Source organism: Giraffa tippelskirchi, chromosome 2 (assembly GCF_054371585.1).
Source record: "Giraffa tippelskirchi isolate mGirTip1 chromosome 2, T2T-mGirTip1v1.2.pri, whole genome shotgun sequence".
NCBI classification, from domain to species: domain Eukaryota; kingdom Metazoa; phylum Chordata; class Mammalia; order Artiodactyla; family Giraffidae; genus Giraffa; species Giraffa tippelskirchi.
The window spans coordinates 189105255-189126416 of record NC_137276.1 but is presented as its reverse complement, the minus strand read 5'-3'; the positions used below and the strand labels follow the sequence as shown (position 1 = coordinate 189126416).

At 39.1% G+C, this 21162-nt stretch overlaps 2 protein-coding genes across 7 annotated transcripts in view; one reads left to right on the top strand and one right to left on the bottom strand.

Moving 5' to 3' along the window:
• The window catches only part of CMSS1 (cms1 ribosomal small subunit homolog), a 401056-nt gene that overhangs the window by 91827 nt on the left and 288067 nt on the right, over nucleotides 1-21162 (top strand). The gene's annotated exons all lie outside the window — the stretch shown is intronic.
• FILIP1L (filamin A interacting protein 1 like) overlaps nucleotides 1-21162 on the bottom strand; it is a 314206-nt gene that overhangs the window by 80009 nt on the left and 213035 nt on the right. The gene's annotated exons all lie outside the window — the stretch shown is intronic.

Below are 21162 nucleotides of genomic sequence, written 5' to 3'. Positions count from 1 at the left end.
ATAATTTAAAAATATACAGAAATATCAAATCGCTATGTTGTACACCAGGAAATAACATAGTGTTGTAGGTCAGTTATATCTCAAAAACAAAGAAAAACACTTATAGAAAAAGAGACCAGACTGTGGTTACCAGACACTGTGGTGGTGGTGGGGGCGGGGGTGCTAGGAAGAGGGGGAATTGGATGAAGGTAGTCAAAAGTTGAGAGAGTTGGACCATAAAGAAAGTTGAGCACCAAAGAATTGATGATTTTGAATTGTGGTGCTGGAGAAGACTCTTGAGAGTCCCTTGGACTGCAAAGAGATCAAACCAGTCAATCCTAAAGGAATTCATATTCATTGGAAGGACTGATGCTGAAGCTCCAATACTTTGGCCACCTAATGTGAAGAGCTGCCTCATTGGAAAAGACCCTGATGCTGGGAAAGATTGAGGGCAGGAGGAGAAGGGGTCAACAGAGGATGAGATGGTTGGATAGCATCACTGACTCAGTGGACATGAATTTTGAGCAAACTCCGGGAGATAGTGAAGGACAGGGAAGCCTAGCGTGCTGGAGTCCCTGGGGTTGCAAAGAGTTGGACACAACTTAGCAACTGAACAAAAATAGTCAAAAGATATAAACTTCCAGTTATTCATCTTAAAAGTACAAAGAATATAATGTACAGCATTACAAATTTAATTAACACTGCTGTATGTTATATATGAAAGTTAAGAGAGTAAATCCTGAGTTCTCATCACAAGGAAAATTTTTCCTATTTATTTAATGTCATACTTATATGAAATGATGGATGTCCACTAAAATGTTAATTACTCGGTTGTGTCTGCTTCTTTGTGACCCCATGGATTATAGCTTGCCAGGCTCCTCTATCAGTGGAATTCTCCAAGCAAGAATATTGGAGTGGGTACTGGAGTGGGTAGCCATTTCCTTCTCCAGGGCATCTTCCCAACCCAGGGATCGAACCTAGGTCTCCTGCCTTGCAGGCAGATTCTTTACCATCTGAGCCACCAGGGATGCCCAGGATGTTCACTGAACTTACTGTGATTATCATTTCATGATTTAGTAAGTCAAATCATTATCCTGTACACCTTAAACTTACACAGTTGCTGCTAAGTCGCTTCAGTCGTGTCCAACTCTGTGCGACCCCATAGACGGCAGCCCACCCGGCTCCTTCGTCTCTGGGATTCTCCAGGCAAGAATATTGTAGTGGGTTTCCATTTCCTTCTCCAGTGCATGAAAGTGAAAAATGAAAGTGAAGTCGCTCAGTCGTGTCTGACTCTTCGCGACCTCATGGCTGCAGCCTACCAGGCTCCTCCGTCCATGAGATTTCCGAGGCAAGAGTACTGGAGTGGGTTGCCATTTCCTTCTCCAAACTTACACAGTACTATATGTTAATTATACTTCAATAAAACTGGGAAGAAAAAAGCATATGACTAAAATGTATAAAATCATAAAGAGTGTGGCAGGGCAAACACCTGCTTACCAAGCCTAGAATTGTTAGAATTGGAGTCTTGAAGGAAATGCATTTACTCAACGAGCAGTGCACTAGAGTGCGTGGCCACCTTGTGTTTAAGAATATAGACAAATGGTCAAACTGCTGGGTTCAGTTCAGCTCCTTGTCCATTTCTAATCTGTGTCCTTAATCACCTTATCTTCTCAGTCTTTAGGTTCTTCATCTAGAAAATGCTGCTAATAATAGTACCTATCTCGTACAGCTGTTGCAAGGATTAAAGATTAAGTGAAAAGTACTTAAAACAGCTGGCATAGAGTAAGCTCTGTGTGTGTGTGTTTGTGTGTGTATATGTGCTTGTTTTAAAGCATTTGCCATATAGATCGGGTGGGTTAAAAAAATAAGTAGCTTTAGAAGAATTACTTACATTTGAAATCCAAAACTGGCTATTTAGAGTAATTTATTTTTTAAGGTTGCATCCTCACAGGCCCCTAAAAGGCTTCCATAAGAGACCGGAATCTTGGACTGATTGGCTGGTTTGATCAGTGACCTGACCCAAAAAGTATTTGTTTCTGTTCTTACTAAAATGCTTCACACAGAAAACCACGCAGCTATTTCCCAGGCTGAAATAATGAGATAAAGATAAAGCTCTCCTTCCTGCTGCTTCATTTGCTTGTACTAATTTGTCCTAAATGAAAAACTCTTCATTTGGTAATAAAAAATTATGACTTCCAATAAATAGAAACAAGCCCAAGGTAATTGAGTTAAGCAAGATCTTTGGCTAGGAAACGTAACTATTGAGATATGCATCTTGTTTTTCCAAGCAAATGCTCCTACTTTGGAATCTGAGTGGGCTTTAATCTGTTTACCTGGCTTGAGTTGCCCAGTTTTCAGACAAGCATTTTGCATTTCTGGCAGCAGTAAGTGTGATGAATGTTTTTGTTATTGTTGCTCTTAATGATAAGTGTGTGGTTTTTATTCTCACTAGAAAGAAGGGTCTGTAAGGACCATAGGCCAGATTGTTTAACCATTAGAATGTGCTTATTTTGTTATTTCCATCATTTGCTAGTATTTTTGTTCTAATCTTGGAATAGATCTTTCAGTAGGAAGAGAAAAACATTGTTTTCCAATCAAATATTTATAATCTCTTTAAGTAGTATAACCTGCCTGGTAAAAATGTATTTCATTTCTTTTAAGGCAGTTTTTTTTTGTTTTTTTTTTTTTGGTGCTGGCATTTTTTCAATGACCAAATTAAAATAGGACCTTTTACAAATATAATGAACATGCTCCTTTAAAATAGGCTATTCCATTAAAATGAGGTCAAAGAACCTTCTGAACATTAATTTTTGTTAGTTTGACATCTTCCTATTCTAACCCTAGGAAGCTTAGAGGTTTCCATACTTTTCCTTTGCCATTGTTTTCATGACTGTTCCTTGCTTCTCAGTCAACCTGAGATTCATGCTTATTTTAACTCCCCATCAGTGTCTGTAATAACTATCTCTTTCTTGCCTCCCATGCCCACTTGTCTTCCTTGGGACTTGACTCTAGTCATCCTCTCTTGTTCCATCATCTTTCACTCTTAATTGGCCCCTTTCCTTCAACTTTGCTATTTCTACAAGTGAACAGTCTTTTCCCTTCCCATCCCTGATGAATTTATTGAAAAAAATATCACTATACTCAGTGTGTCTACATCCTAACCATACTCTGGTTCCTTCAAATCTGGTTTCAACACCTGCCATTCTGATGAAATTATTCTCAGAGGTCATTGGTGATTTCATCATCTGGTCCAGCAAACTTCACCCTCTGCTACTTCTCTCGGCCAGTTAACACAGTTAGCTACCTCTCCACTCCTTGAAATTCTTCCTTTGGCTTCTAAGACACTGGGCTCTTTAAATTCTGTTTCAGTATCATAGACTGCTTCTTCTCTACTTTCCTTGATAACTAATTCCGTTTCTTATCCTCTGAATGTAGACATTTGCTAGGACAATCTAGCCCTTTGCATTCTATACTACTAGATACTCTAATCTGCTCCTACCGTTTCAATCTACCTTTCCATGCTAGAACTCCCATATCTCTGTCTTTAGCCACTGCTTGTCTGAATTCTCTCTGGTTCCATGCGTGCAATTACTCCTAGATGTCTTCTCAGTTTCTCAAGCACAACATCCCAAAATCAAACTCATCCGCGTCTCCGAATCGTCCAGTTACTGTTATGAGAACCATTCTTCTTGTTACCAGGCTGATAAGAGTTGCTGAGTTCAGTCATTTCTACTTCTTGCACTTTCAGAATGTGTAGCATATCTCATTTCACAACTTATAAGTACTGTTTTTCCATTTTTTCCCTTACTGAGGTATACTTTATATTTATTAATGTGCACACACATTAAACATGCAGGTTAGTGAGTTTTTATAGATGCATATACTTGTACAAACACTATGCAGATCAAAATGTAGAATATGACCGAGTCTGCAGCAGACTTCCTTTGTGCCACCTTCCAGTTGATATCCATTTTCTTCCCAGGAAGTAACCACCATTTTGACGTCTATTACCATGGTTTAATTTGCTTTCCTGAACTTCATGCAAATTCACTCTCATATTAATGGAAATTCAGCCTCATATAAATGGAATTCATATCGCTGCCAGAAATATACATATAAGTTCCAGTTGCTCTACTTCTTTAGCAATACTTGATATTGTCCTTTTAATTTTAGCCTTTCTGGTAGGACTGTAGTGGTATCATTATAGTTTAGTTTGCATTTCTCTGATGATTAATAATGTTGAATTTCCTTTTCACATGATTCTTTGGTTATCCAAATAAGTGTCCTTAAGTCTTTTACTTTTTTATATTGGTTTGCCGGTCTTTTCTTTTTAATTGATTTTTACAGGTTCTTTATATATTCTGGATGTTAGTCTTTTGTTGGTTATATGTATGCAGGTATCTTCTCCCAGTCTGTGCTTTGCCTTTTGTAGAGGAATAGTAATTAGCCAAGATGGTGATGGTCAGGCTCTCTTGCCCCACTTCCTGTAAACAGTGACTTTGCATGGTTATGTAACAGCTGAGATCATCCACAGCACTGAGCACACACATCGTGATGTAATAGCTTGGCAAATTGCCACCTTTGTTCATGTATACCTATATTAAACCCACCTGAAACAGCCCTTTTTGGTGCGTCAGCCATTGGTGAATAAAGCATGTCTGCAGTTCCTGGGGCTTCTCTCATTTTATTCTAGCTTCCCAGCTCTCACCTTGCCTACCATGGGTTCAGCGCTTGACAAGACACCTTTTCATCTGATTATTGTTATATTTAAATTAATGTATTAATTTATAATGAGTTAATTTTAATAAAGTCTAATAATTAATCTTTTATGATTAGTGCTCTTACGTCCTTTTCAAGAAAATATTACCCTCTTCAAGATCATGAAGATAGAGTGAGGCCCAGAGAGGTTCAGCGGTTTGTGCTAAGGTTGTGGCAGACTTGTTAGTTATCTTTGAAACATCAATTGGTTTTTTCCTTCCTGGGCTTATATGGCTGCCCAGCCAGACATTTCTACCTCTCCCTGTATTGAGAAGAGCTATGTGAGTTTGGATTCAATTAGTGGAATGTAAATAATAGAGATGGTCAACTCCAACTTGAAAGCAAGATACTTTCCATGTATTTTACCCTTCTTTCCCATCCTCTCCATCCTCCATGCTCTTTAAGAGAGACACAGTGGGGTTTCAGCTTTGATCATACAGATGAAGACAACATTCTGAATGATCTCATGGAGCTGAGCATACTTAAGTTTATTTAAATAATATTTTCAGTTATTCAATAAAGGTAGCTCAAATGCCACTTTTTCCATGAAACCTAATCTTGTCCCCTAATTGGTATTCATCTCTTTTTTCTGCCACCTGAATGCTTTTCTGCCCCTGAGGGCAAGGATCATTTTTGTGTTTTAGTGCCTTGCACACATTAGACACTCAGTAACTGTTTTGAAATTAATGGATAAATTAGACAATAAGTGAATTTTTTAGGATTGGGAAAGGAGTACGGCAAGGCTGTATATTGTCACCCTGCTTATTTAACTTATAGGCAAAGTAAATCATGTGAAATGCTTGGCTGAATGAAGCTCAAGCTGGAATCAAGATTGCCAGGAGAAATAGCAATAACCTCAGATATGCAGATGATACCACCCTAATGGCTGAAAGCAAAGAGGAACTAAAGAGCCTCTTGATGAAGGTAAAAGAGGAGAGTGAAAAAGCTGGCTTAAAACTCAGCATTCAAAAAACAAAGATCATGGCATCCAGTCCCATCACTTCATGGCAGATAGAAGGGGAAAAAATGGAAACAGTGACAAACTATATTTTCTTGGGCTCCAAAATCACTGCAGGTGGTATCTGCAGCTATGAAATTAAAAGATGCTTGCTCCTTGGAAGAAAAGCTATGAACAACCTAAACAGCATATTAAAAAACAGAGACATCACTTTGCTGACAAATGCCATCTAGTCAAAGCTATGTTTTTTCCCCTAGTCATGTACAGAGGTGAGAGTTGAACCATAAAGAAGGCTGAGCGCCGAAGAATTGATGCTTTCGAACTGTAGTGCTGGAGAAGATTCTTGAGAGTCCCTTGGACAGCAAGGAGATCAAACCAGTCAGTCCTAAAGAATCAATCCTTAATATTCATTGGAAGGGGTGATGCTGAAGCTGAAGTTCCAATCCTTTGGCCACCTAATATGAAGAACCAACTCACTGGGAAAGACCCTGATGTTGGGAAAGATTGCGGGCAGGAAGAGAAGGGGGCAACGGGATGAGATGGTTGGATGGCATCATTGACTCAATGAACATGAGTTTGAGCAAGCTCCAAGAGATGGTAAAGGACAGGGAAGCCTGGTATGCTGCAGTCCATGGGGTCACAAAGAGTCTGACATGACTGAGTGACTAAACAACAACAAAAACTGAATAGATAATATTAAGAAATGTTGATCTGGTTATATAATGAGTATAGCCTCCCTGGAAATTTAAGCTTTCTCCACACTGGTTCTGTGCCTTCTCTTTGCTGTGGTTCTGACTCAGCAGTTCTGAATCAGCAGTTTTGCTTTGCTGTATCACTTTCACCTTCCATAACACAGCCTGTACAGCTGGCTGTCCTGATACTAATTGCTGACATAATGTGACCATGACTTCATTTGACCTTTCAGCACACAAGACCTTTCTGATTGCTATATAGTGAAAAGAGGTTCACATGGTAAAAGAGATGCTGTTTTCTTTTCAAAGCTGATGATTTGACATAGACAACTATGTGACAACTGGCTTCACTCAGGTTCTCTTGGCATCTTAAAAGAACATTTAAACCATGTTTGAGATGCCATTGTGTTCCTATTTCTAAATGCTCCCATTGGAGATTCTGATTCAGAATATTTGGGGTTGGGCCCAGAAATCTGTACTTTTAAATAGTTCCCCTGGCAACTTTGATGATCACTTACTTAATTTTGGGAACCACTCACAGAGAAAGGTTAAGAACTCAGATTCAGTGGTCAGATAGACTTGAGTTCTAATTCTTCTCTACAGTTACTAGCGGTAGTGTAACTTTGAGAAAGTTATGTAATGTCCTTAAGCTTCAGTTTGATTATCTGAATATTATGTGTTCAATACCAGTATCTACTTGAAAAGATTGTTATGAGGATTCTATGAGATAATGCATTTCGTATGCTAAGGACAGTGTTTAACAGTAAACATTAAATAAAATATAACTATTGTTAGTATTATCACTAATTATTGAGTTCTTTATAAAGAATTTGTATTGTTTTAATAGAAAATGTACAAAGTAGAATCTACTGTCTCTACAAAAAAAAGGATTCATGTTATATGTGAGTATGTGTGGTCTTTAATAGAGTTCTTAGTTTCAGGCATTTATTTAAAAGAGTATGTGGGATTACTCTGATCCCAGTTACTCATCATGAATAATTTACCAGTTAGCCACCCCATGCTGTTTTGTTTGGTTTTTTTTTAAGTACTGAGGGACTATTACTCTGGGGTTGTGTGTGTGTGCCTGTATAGGGGAGTATTACAAAGAAATGCTTTCCTGGAATGTTTAAGAACTGAACGTTAATGCTATCAAAACTTAGCAGCTCAAAGTTGAGGCTTTGGCTAACAAGTGCAGAGAGCCACCTATTTCAAATTCTGGTCTCTGTTTATAAAATTCTCTATCTGGTCCAACATCTGAGAATGGAGCAGAGATAATCTGACCTAGGGTTTGGTGGTGCTAAAGAATACACCTGCGATGCAGGAGACCTGGGTTCGATCCTTGGGTTGGGAAGATCCCCTGGAGGAGGGCATGGCAACCCATTTCAATATTCTTGCCTGGAGGATCCCCATGGATACAGGAGCCTGGTGGGCCACAGTCCATGGAGTCACAAAGAGTCAGACACGACTGAGTGACTAAGCACAGCACAGCAACTTCAAGGTAACCTGAGTTCTGGGATGTGTGTTTCATATATCAGTGGAGGAATGATGGGTATGGAATCCTTGGAGCAGGAGGGAGGGACTAGGATTAGTAGAGTTACAGCATCAAAAGATTTTCAGGCACCTCCCTTGTACCTTAGCTATTGTTTAAATTTACTCCCCAGGGTATCAGTGAATAATAAGAAGTTAAAGTTTGGAGCAGAAACAAGAAGATTTCTTTGTAGGTAAAGCAGAAACTCTATAGAACAAAAGAATGAGTGGATTTATCTGAACAGTCTTTTTTGCATAAAAAAGTAATGCTACGGCTAAAAGTAGGGTGTTACAAGGGGAATAAACTGTTGACTCTTGAATAACACAGGGTTGGGGGCACCAATCCTCTGATATGATTTAAAAAAAAAATCCGTCTATAGGTTTATAGTCAGCTATTTCTACATGTGGCTCATGCATCATATGCCTTTGATCTATGTGGATTAGTTAGCTCTTATAATAACACTATTGCTATCATTTCAGTTAGATAATTGAGATTGACTTATGTTTTGATTCTATTTGCATTCAACTGCGTATTGAATTCTCAAATTGCCTGGAGAATAGGTGATGAGAGTCATGGTCTATGACCCTCACTTTAGTAAACCCTTCACGGAATTCATTTATCACTGTCAACAAAGAGCTGTTGTCATCTGACCAGAACAGATGAGAAAAATTTCAGTTCTTGGGGTAAGACCTGTATTTTGAGCTGAAATTTTAATTAAAAACAAGGTTGATTAGTTAACAGTTAAAGGCTTCATTTGGGATTCAGATTACCCTCATTGCTCTCTCAAGCATTAGACTTTCTTATTATCCAGAACCTGTGGGATTCTTAATAGAGTTGGTTTATATATAATTTCTACTCTTTGACTCATATGAACTTAAATCTTGTCTAAAAACCTATCTGGATTTCAGAGGCTTAGAGAGGATTATAAAGGCTATAAAATTTTAAATAACTTCATCTAGTGAGCATGTTTACCTAGATGTGTCATCAGACTTCTCAGTTTTCTGGTTAGAAAACCGGTTTGGGACAGACTGACTCACACTGTCAACTGATAGAATGCAAACACATTCAGAATTCTCCTGGCAAGACTAATGCAATAAAAACAGAGTTCTTTGAGCTTTTAGAGGTGAAGTGTTTCATTTCTCTAATAAATCTTCCTATCACTAAGAGCTTTCAAAATAAACAAATTCATGTCTTTACAGTTGTTATGTGCTAGAGAGGTGGCATAGGCATACTACCATATCCATTACCTCTTTGTGGCTCTTAAAAGACGTAATTTTTTTAAAATTTAATTTCTATTTTATGTAGGGAAATAGTTGATTTCGGCTGTTAACCAAAAGGTTAAGGATTCCCTTGTGGCTCAGATGGTAAAGAATCTGCCATCAATGTGGGAGACCCAGGTTCGATCCCTGGGTGGGGAAGATCCCCTGGAGAAGGGCATGGATACCCAATCCAGTATTCTTGCCTGGAGAATTTCATGGACAGAGAGCCTGGCAGACTACAGTCCTTGGGATCGCAAAGAGTTGGACACGACTGGGCGACTAACACTATAGTTGATTTACAGTGATGTGTAGTTTTAGGTATACTGCAAAGTGGTTCAGCTATACATATACATACATACATTCTTTTTCAGATTCCTTTTCCATATAGGTTACTGCAGAATATTTACTAAGAGTTTCCTATGCTATACAGTAGGTCCCTGTTGATTATGCATTTTATATATATATTAGTATATATATGTTAATCCCTCACCTTTGCCCTTTGGTAACCACAAGCTTGTTTCTGAATTCTGTGAGTCTGTTTGTAAATAAGTTCATTTGTATCATCTTTTTAGATTCCACATATAAGTGATATCATATACTTCTTTCTCTGTCTGATTTACTTAGTATGATAATCTTTAGGTCCATCCATGTTGCTGCAAATGGCATTATTTCATCCTTTTTATGGCTGAGTGATATTCCATTGTGTATATGTACCACATCTTCATCCATTCATCTGTCAGTGGACATTTAGGTTGCTTTCATGTCTTGGCTGTCGTAAACAGTGCTATAGTGAACACTGGGGTGCCTGTATATTTTCAAAGTATGGTTTTCTCTATTTATATGGCCAGGAGCAGGATTGCTAGATCATATGGTAGCTCAATTTTAGTTTATTAAGGAACATCCATACTCTTCTCCATAGTGGCTATACCAGTTTACATTCTCACCAACAGTGTAAGAGGGTTCCCTTTTCTCCAGGCCCTCTCTCTGCAGCATTTACTGTTTATAGCCTTTCTGATGATGACCATTCTGAACAGTGTGAGGTAATATTTCATTGTAGTTTTGACTTGCCTTTTTCTAATAATTAGTGATGTTGATCATCTTTTCATGTGCTTTTTGGCCATCTGTATGTCTTTGGAAAAATGTGTGTTTAGATCTTCCACTCATTTTTTGATTGGGTTATTTGGTTTGTTTGATTTTTTTTTTTTTTATATTGAGCTGCATGAGCTGTTTGTATATTTGGAGAATTAATCCCTTGTCCATTGCTTAATTTGCAAATATTTTCTCCCATTCTCTGGGCTGTCTTTTCATTTTGTTTATGGTTTCTAAAGAAAGTAATTTTTAATAATTTTTTAAAATTTATTTATTTTATTTTTGGCTGTCCTGGGTCTTCATTGCTCTGGGAACTTTTCTCTATTTGCGGAGAGAGGAGGCTCTTCTCTAGTTGCAGTGTGCAGGCTTCTCGTTGCCATGGCTTCTCTTGTTGTGGAACATGGGCTCTAGGGCACAGGCTTCAATAGTTGTTGTAGCACAGTAGTTGTGGCACACAGGCTTAGATGCTCTGTGGCATGTGGGATATTCCCAGATCAAGGATTGAACCTGTCTCTCCTGCATTGACAGGCAGATTTTTTACCACTGAGCCACCAGAGAAGCCCCTAAAGGAAGTAACTTTTAAAGGTTATTTGGGAAATATTAGTAGTTAGCCCTTGGACTGATAAAAATAATGTTCTATAATTCAAAATATTCCCATATGTAAATAGATATTTCATTTGATTCATATTTCACTTCTGATCCACAGATCTCAAATTCTTTGCCCAAATAATTGCCCTTATTTTTCTTAATTAGCCCTTGTGCAAGAAAAGTGGTCTGGAGAAGGAAATGGCAACCCAGTCCAGTATTCTTGCCTGGGAAATCCCATGGACAGAGGAGTCTGGCAGGCTACAGTCCATGAAGTCTCAAAGGGTCTGACATGACTTAGCAACTAAACAACAACAACAAAGAAAGTGGTAGGAAGACTATTTCTGCTCATTTTGTAGATGGATACATCAGCCCAGAACTCATTTGTTTTTGTTTTGTTTTTTTATCAAGTTTGCTCAGGAAAATTGGGACCAAACTCAAAAGATGGCCAGAGACAGGGATCTTCTGGAAGTAAGGTTAGCTAAGTAACTGTTTTCAAGGACGAAAGGATGAAATTGGAATGTTTTCTTGGCAGAGCTCAGGCTACATTCAAAATAAATAGATGCTCCTGTTCCTTTCTGTTTTCCAGTTAGTTATATCTCTGTGCCATTTATTCACATGTTGCTGTAATTAGCCAAGTTTAGGCCAGGCAAAAGGGATTAGCTAGCATATTACACACCCACATCTGTCTTGCTGGGATTTAGGATGGAATGAGATTTATTTTTCCGTTTACTTTAACTAAATGAGCATGTACTTCTCCAATCCCACTTTACTGTTAAGTCTTTATCAGGAAGTTGTATAGCAATTGGTAACTTGGAATCCCATTTCTGAAGAAACTTGCCCTCTTTGGTGTTTTACTTATAGTAGTAGTTTTCTGGGTGGTGGTGTTAATATTTTTATTACCATATGTTCTTTCCAAATTTGACACTGAACACACCTAACATAGTGCTTTCTGTATGCTGTAGGTTCTCTGACAGATCACCCATGTCAAGTTGAGATTTTTCTTGGGCTCAGAATAAAGGGGAATCCCAGGGTAATGGCACGTAGGATGTGTATACCCTGGCCCTAAACTACTCATCTTCGACAGAGACTTAATTCCACAGACTCCTCTTCTTCAGTCCTTTTGTGCCTATGGGTATAGTTTTCTGCCTGGAATACCATTTCTGCTCTTCTCTGCCGGATAAGAGTCCACTAGGCCTTCAAGCTAATTGCTCCCTGCTGGGATACTTTCACATTCTCTCCATGCAGAACTAATCCATCCCTCAAATGGGATCCTGGAGCACTCTGTGCATGCTTTCATTGCAGCCCACAATTAATTACCTCATCCTACTTATGTTTTCTACTGGGACCTCAAAGACAGCCTCCATATCTTATTCATTTTTCCGAAGTTCCTAGTTCCATATATAGTGTTCGGTTAAATGAATGTCAAATGAGTGAATGAATGGATGATAGATATCCTCATTGTCCCTTTTTTTTTTTTCCTTCCATATAGAACAAATATGTTTCCCCTGCTCCCCCACCCCACCTCTAGCAAATATTCATTTGCCTTTGGGCACTTCCCTTTGGTATATCCCCATTACCTTATTTTCAAGTCTTTGCCCTTTGGTTCAAGAGTGTGATCTGGCATTAAAAGGCCTTCCTTGTAAAATTTTAAGAAGACAACTAACCTATATCTCATGAGAAATATCTATTGTCATTAGTAGTTTTATATCCATCATATTGATCAGTTATATCAGTCAAGTTTTCTCCATAAAGACCAGAAAGGGTTTTGTTCAACCATAAAAAGGAATGAAGTGCTTTTTAGGTGCTACAACATGGATGAAGCTTAAAAACATTATGCTAAGTGAAAGAAGTAAAACACAAAAGGCTACATATTTTATTCTATTTATATGAAATGTCCAGAACAGGCAAAACCATAGAGACAGAAAGCATATTAATGGTTTCCAGGGGCAGGGAGGGGAAATGGAGAGTGACTGCTAAAGGACACAGGCTTTCGTTTTATTGCCAAATAGTAGTCCATTGTGTGCATATACCATAGGTTTGTTGATCATTTATGTTGATGGACTGTTGAATTATTTCTGTTTGGGGCTATTTTGAATAATGCTACTATGAATATTCATGTTTAAGTTTTTGTGTGGGCATATGTTTTCCTTTCTCTTGGAGTGGAATTTCTCTAGGAGTGGAATTTCAGGGTCATATACTAATGTTATAATTGACTGTTTGACGAATTGACAGACTATTTTTCCAGAGCAGCTTCATCATTTTACATTCCTACAGCAGTATGTGAAGGTTCTGATTTCCCTACATCCTCACTAACACTTATTATGATCTGTCTTCTTTATTATTATCATCCTAGTTTCATGCATTGGAGAAGGAAATGGCAACCCACTCCAGTGTTCTTGCCTGGAGAATCCCAGGGACGGGAGAACCTAGTGGGCTGCCGTCTATGGGGTCGTACAGAGTCGGGCATGACTGAAGCGACTTAGCAGCAGCAGCAGCAGTGGCTGTAAAATATGACTGTACTAAAAAAGGCAGATCATAACAAGTGTTAGTAAGGATGTAGGGAAACTGGTTGATCCCTGGGTCAGGAAGATCCCCTGGAGTAGCAAATGGCAACTCACTCCAATATTCTTGCCTGGGAAATCCCATGGACAGAGGAGCTGGGTGGGCTACAGTCTACAGGGTCACAAAGAGTTAGATACAACTGAACAACTAAGCACGCACATTGGTTGCAAAAAGTAGTTATTTCATGGTTTTGATTTACATTTTCCTGATGATTAATGATATTGAACATCTTTTTCTGTGCTTATCGCCCATTTGTACCTGTTCTATGGAGAACTGGCATTATAGATACTTTGCCAATTTTTAAATCTTTTTTATTGTTGATTTGTTAGAGACTTATTTATTCTGGATACAAACCCTTTATCAGATGTAGGATCTGTAGATATTTTCAATCTTGGGCTGACTTTTCACTTTATAGAGTGCTTTGAAGACCAAACATTTTTAATTTTGATGATGTTTGTCAAATTTAGTTGTTTGTTTTTAGTGTCATATCTAAGAAACCATTGCCTAATCAATGTCACAAAGATTTATGCCTTTGTTTTCTTCTAAGAGTTTTACCATTTTAGGTGTCATATTTTGTTTGGTCTCTGATCCATTTTGAGTTAAATTTTTAATGTAATGTGAGGTATAGGATCCAACTTGACTCTTTTGCTTGTGACTAGCACTACTCTTTTGTAAAACAATCTTTTTAAGACTGTTTTTCCCCCCACTGAATTGTCTTGGCACACTTGCTAAAAATCAGTTGACCAGCAGCATAACAGTTTATTTCTGTACTCTTAATTCTATCCCATTGATCTATTTTCATATCCTTTCACCAGTACCATACTGTCTTGATTATTATAGCTTTGTAGTAAGTTTTGAAACTGGGAGGTATCAAATATTCAACTTTGCTCTACTTTTTCAGTACTGTTTTGGCTATTCTGGGTCCCATGAATGTCCATATGAATTAAGATCAGCATCTCAATTTCTGCAAAATAATCATCTTGGATTTTAATAAGAATTATGTTGAATCTCTAGATCAATTTGGCAAGTATTACTGGCTTAACACTGTTAAGTCTTAATTCATGAACATGGGATGGATATCTTCTTGCCATTTACTTAGGGCTTCTTTAGTTTCTGTCAGTGTTGTTTTGTAGTTTTCAGAGTCTGTTTTGTACTTTTGTTTATTTCCAAATGCTTTATTTATTTTTGGTGCTATTGTAAATGGAATTGTTTTCTGAATTTCATTTTTAGTTTGCTCACAGCTACTGTGTAGAAATACAATTGATTTTTGTGTATTGATCTAGCTTGTATTTTACAAGCTTGCTGAGCTTATTTATTAGTTCTAGTAGTTTTCTCAGTGGGTTTCTTAGGATTTAATTGTTACTGCTATTATTATCGGAGAAGGCAATGGCATCCCACTCCAGTACTCTTGCCTGGAAAATCCCATGGACAGAGGAGCCTGGTAGGCTACAGTCCATGGGGTCGCTAAGAGTTGGATACGACTGAGCGACTTCACTTTCACTTTTCCCTTTCATGCACTGGAGAAGGAAATGGCAACCCACTCCAGTATTCTTGCCTGGAGAATCCCAGGGATGGTGGAGCCTGGTGGGCTGCCGTCCATGGGGTCGCACAGAGTCGGACACGACTGAAGCGACTTGGCAGCAGCAGCAGGCAGGCAGCTATTATTATCATTGTTATTAGTTTAACAAAAATGTTCAAAGATTGTTCATCTTTCCTATAAAACATTGGTATTATTTGATCTGTGCCTAGATCTAAGTTTTTATATGACCTTGTGAGCTACTTTTGCCTTCCCAGGTGGCATTAGTAGTAAAGAACCCGCCTGCCAGTGCAGGAGTTGTAAGAGACGTGAGTTCAATCCCTGGGTCGGCAAGATCCCCTGGAGGAGGGCATGGTAACCCACCCCAGTATTCTTGTCTGGAGAATCCCATGGACAGGGGAGCCTGGTGAGTCATAGTCCATAGGGTCACAAAGAGTCAGACACGACTCAAGCAACTTAACAGGGATGCTTTATATGTATATATCATCTGTCTTAGTTTTGTAGTTTGAAGAGAAACTTTATTTCACCTATAAGCTGTATGAGCATACATTAACACTATTATCTGTTGAGATTTATACTATTTTTGTAAAACTTAGTTTAGAAAAGAAAAAAAAAATTACCTGTATCATTTTCTCTGAAAGAAGAAAGTGGCCATAGATTACAATGGCTCACAGGTTCATAATAGTTTTATCTCTTATTTTGCTTTATTTCTGATTTTCCAGAAAATTTCTAGGGACAGTTTGGAGTTCATGAATCATGTCCTATTCCCCTCACAGGCAGTGACATGTCCAAATAAGTAGCATTCCTTGTTTTGGGGACAGCATAAAGAAAGTATATGTGGGCTTTACTTCTAGAATTCTGTTACCTTTGATTCTTCTGTGGTCACTTTGTTCACTTCATCAGGCAGATACTACTGCAAATAAGTACAAATTTCATTTGAACTGCCCGAGCTTCTGCTCTTGCATCAAATCCCTGCTCTGTAGTTTTACAAAATGGCAACCCACTCCAGTATTCTTGCCTGAAGAATCCCATGGACAAAGAAGCCTGGCGGGCTACAGTCCATGGGGTCACAATAGGACATGACTCAGCAACTAAACCACTACCACTACCTGCTAACTCTGAAGACCTCTTGGGGAGGTGCTGACAAGTAAAAGCGTGGTCTGTGGACCTGACTCTGGAAGTGTCATCTCCGTGCTATCCCTATCCTCATCCCCACTACTCTCTTCTATGTTGTCTTGAGTGTCCCATACAAAGGCTTCTTTTCTTGTGGGTTTTAGTTCATCATTATGCAAAAAAAAAAGCAAAGTTACTAATGAGTAACTTGTTTCTGAAAGAAAGTTGGAATTAACCTACATCTGAATTTATTGAGAGTCAATTGACTGGGCAATGTTTGGTAGCAAATAAAAGAAAAAAGAAGACTATCTAAAGCCTGGCCAAATGAATTGCATCTCTAGAGTGAAATAATATACAGCCACATTTTTTTTTAAGGTAGAAAGATCTCTTTTATGAATTACTTATGATATATGGTTACAGTAAATTTTTAGAAATGTACACAGAAGATTATTAGCTACAGTTTACTTTTGGGGAGTCGGAAGTGAGGAAAAGTCAGAGAAAGGTTAATTTTCATTTTACTTTTATAAGTAAATTATACTTAATTTTTATTTTATACTTTTCTGTTCATTTAAATTTTCTAACTATATTCTTGTGTTATTATTTGTTCACTTATGTGTTATTTCTAACACATAAAGAAGTAGAAATGATAATATGATGAGCCCCTTTGGGTCCCTCTTACAGCTTCAGTACTTACTAACTCTTGGCCAATCTTGTTTCTTCTGTATCACCCTACTGAAGGATAGCAGAATATGCTACCAAAAATATATCTCTTTAGCATAAGAAATATTTTGAGCTGACTGTTTAAATAAACGGCAGGTATAGCAAAAGTTCTGAAGACAAGAGTAGAGTTGCTCTTCTGTAAGGGAAATTTACATTTATGAAGGAAATCTCTGTGTAAGGGTATCTCCAGAGAAAGATGACTAAATCATAAGAGAAGCTTATCAGCAAAGAAGGCACCAACTTAAATCTGAATAACAACCATACACAAGCTTTTTCTGGTAACTTCCTGTAACTGGCTACCCTTTTCCTAATTCCTCACTACTCTTCTTTCTTTTGTCTTTAGCTGAAGGTGGTATTTAGGATTGTAGTTTAGGTCATCTTATAGAGTTTCTCATTTTCCCTGGGTATCTCCTATGTATACATGAGGTATATATGTTAATAAACTTCTGTTTGGTTTTCTCTTCTTAATCTGTCTTTTATTTCAGTGGGTCTCAGCCAAGATCTCAAAAGGGTAAAGAGAGAATTATTTTTCCTCCACTATGCTATGCTCCCCAATCTGGATCATTTTGAAGCAATCCCAATCCTGTCATTTTCCTTACCATGTTGTCCCCTGAAGGCATTCGAGGCTGTAACACTGTCCCCACCCCATGCCTTTTTATGTTTCAGCAGTAAAGAATCTGCCTGCCAATGCAGAATACCCAGGTTGATCCCTGGATCAGGAAGATCCCCTGGGGAAGGAAATGGCAACCCACTCCAGTATACTTACCTGGGAAATGTCATGGACAGAGGAGCCTGGCGGGTTGCAGTCTATGGGGTCACAGAGTCAGACGTGACTTAGTGACTAAAGAACAACAATCATTATATATTTTGAATTAAAATAATTGTTAATAAGACACCATCTGTAAGAAAGTATGATTCAGTTCAGTTCAGTCGCTTAGTCGTGTCCGACTCATTGCGACCCCATGAATTGCAGCACGCCAGGCCTCTCTGTCCATCACCAACTCCCGGAGTCCACCCAAACCCATGTCCATCAAGTCGGTGATGCCATCCAACCATCTCATCCTCTGTAGTCCCCTTCTCCTTCCGCCCCCAATCCTACCCAGCATTAGGGTCTTTTTCAATGAGTCAACCCTTCGCATGAGGTGGCCAAAGTATTGGAGTTTCAGCTTCAACATCAGACCTTCCAATGAACACCCAGGATTGATCTCTTTTAGGATGGATTGATTCAATCTCCTTGCAGTCCAAGGGACTCTCAAGAGTCTTCTCCAACACCACAGTTCAAAAGCATCAATTCTTCGGTGCTCAGCTTTCTTCACCGTCCAACTCTCACATCCATACATGACCACTGGAAAAACCATAGCCTTGACTAGACGTACTTTTGTTAGCAAAGTAATGTCTCTGCTTTTTAATATGCTATCTAGGTTGGCCATAACCTTCCTTCCAAGGAGTAAGTGTCTTTTAATTTCATGGCTGCAATCACCATCAGCAGTGATTTTGGAGCCCAAAAAAATAAAGTCTGACACTGTTTCCACTGTTTCCCCATCTATTTCCCATGAAGTGATGGGACCAGATGCAATGATCTTAGTTTTCTGAACGTTGAGCTTTAAGCCAACTTTTTCACTCTCCTCTTTCACCTTCATCAAGAGGCTCTTTAGTTCTCCTTCACTTTCTGCCATAAGGGTGGTGTCATCTGCATATCTGAGGTTATTGATATTTCTCCCGGCAATCTTGATTCCAGCTTGTGTTTCTTCCAGCCCAGCGTTTCTCATGATGTACTCTGCATATAAGTTAAATAAGCAGGGTGACAATATACAGCCTTGACGTACTCCTTTTCCTATTTGGAACCAGTCTGTTGTTCCATGTCCAGTTCTAACTGTTGCTTCCTGACCTGCATACAGGTTTCTCAAGAGACAGGTCAGATGGTCTGGTATTCCCATCTCTTTCAGAATTTTCCACAGTTTATTGTGATCCACACAGTCAAAGGCTTTGGCATAGTCAATAAAGCAGAAATAGATATTTTTCTGGAACTCTCTTGCTTTTTCGATGATCCAGTGGATATTGGCAATTTGATCTCTGGTTCCTCTGCCTTTTCGAAAACCAGCTTGAACATCTGGAAATTCACGGTTCACGTATTGCTGAAGCCTGGCTTGGAGAATTTTGAGCATTACTTTACTAGCATGTGAGATGAGTGCAATTGTGCGGTAGTTTGAGCATCTTTGGCATTGCCTTTCTTTGGGATTGGAACGAAGGCTGACCTCTTCCAGTCCTGTGGCCACTGATGAGTTTTCCAAATTTGCTGGCATATCGAGTGCAGCACTTTCACAGCATCACCTTTGAGGATTTGAAGTAGCTCAACTGTAATTCCATCACCTCCACTAGCTTTGTTCGTAGTGATGCTTTCTAAGGCCCACTTGACTTCACATTCCAGGATGTCTGGCTCTAGGTGAGTGATCACACCATTGTGATTATCTGGGTCGTGAAGATCTTTTTTGTACAGTTCTTCTGTGTATTCTTGCCACCTCTTCTTAATATCTTCTGCTTCTGTTAGGTCCATACCATTTCTGTCCTTTATCGAGCCTATCTTTGCATGAAATGTTCCTTTGGTATCTCTAATTTTCTTGAAGAGATCTCTAGTCTTTCCCAATCTGTTGTTTTCCTCTATTTCTTTGCACTGATAGCTGAGGAAGGCTTTCTTATCTCTCCTTGCTATTCTTTGGAACTCTGCATTCGGATGGGAATATCTTTCCTTTCCTCCTTTGCTTTTCGCTTCTCTTCTCTTCCCAGCTATCTGTAAGGCCTCCTCAGACAGCCATTTTGCTTTTTTGCATTTCTTTTCCATGGGGATTTTCTTGATCCCTGTCTCCTGTACAGTGTCACCAACCTCTGTCCATAGTTCATCAGGCACTCTATCAGGTCTAGTCCCTTAAATCTATTTGTCACTTCCACTGTATAGTCATAAGGGATTTGATCTAGGTCATACCTGAATGGTCTAGTGGTTTTCCCTACTTTCTTCAATTTAAGTCTGAATTTGGCAATAAGCAGTTCATGATCCGAGCCACAGTCTGCTCCCGGTCTTGTTTTTACTGTCTCAATGAAACTAAGCCATGCTGTGTGGGGCTACCCAAGATGGATGGGTCATGGTGGAGAGGTCTGACAGATTGTGGTCCACTGGAGAAGGGCATGGCAAACCACTTCAGTATTCTTGCCTTGAGAACCCCATGAACAGTATGAAAAGGCAAAAATATAGGACACTGAAAGATGAACTCCCCAGGTCAGTAGGTGCCCAATATACTAATGGACATCAGTGGAGAAATAACTCCAGAAAGAATGATGGGATGGAGCCAAAGCAAAAACGATACCCAACTGTGGATGTGACTGGTGATAGACGCAAAGTCCGATGCTGTAAAGAGCAATATTACATAGGAACCTGGAATGTTAGGTCCATGGATCAAGGCAAATTGCAAGTGGTCAAACAGGAGATGGCAAGAGTGAACGTTGACATTCTAGGAATCAGCAAACTAAGATGGACTGGAATGGATGAATTTAACTCAGATGACCATTATATCTACTACTGGGGGCAAGAATCCCTTAGAAGAAATGGAGTAGCCATCATGGTCAACAAAAGAGTCCAAAATGCAGTACTTGGATGCAATCTCAAAAACGATAGAATGATCTCTGTTCGTTTCCAAGGCAAACCATTCAATATCACGGTAATCCAAGTCTATGCCCTGACCAGTAACGCTGAAGAAGCTGAAGTTGAATGATTCTATGAAGACCTACAAGACCTTCTAGAACTAACACCCAAAAAAGATGTCCTTTTCATTATAGGGGACTGGAATGCAAAAGTAGGAAGTCAAGAAACACCTGGTGTAACAGGCAGGTTTGGCCTTGGAGTACAGAATGAAGCAGGGCAAAGGCTAATAGAGTTTTGTCACGAGAACACACTGGTAATAGCAAACACCCTCTTCCAACAACACAAGAGAAGACTCTACACGTGGACATCACCAGATGGTCAACACTGAAATCAGATTGATTCTATTCTTTGCAGCCAAAGATGGAGAAGCTCTATACAGTCAGCAAAAGTATGATTAGCTATCTACTAACTACTACTAAGTCGCTTCAGTCGAGTCCGACTCTGTGCGACCTCGTAGATGGCAGCCCACCAGGCTCTGCCTTCCCTAGGATTCTCCCGGGAAGAATACTGGAGTGGGTTGCCATTTCCTTCTCCAGTGCATGAAAGGGAAAAGTGAAAGTGAAGTCGCTCAGTCATGTCTGACTCTTAGCGACCCATGGACTGTAGCCTACCAAGCTCCTCCGTCCATGGGATTTTCCAGGCAAGAGTACTGGAGTGGGGTGCCATTGCCTTCTCCGATGATTAG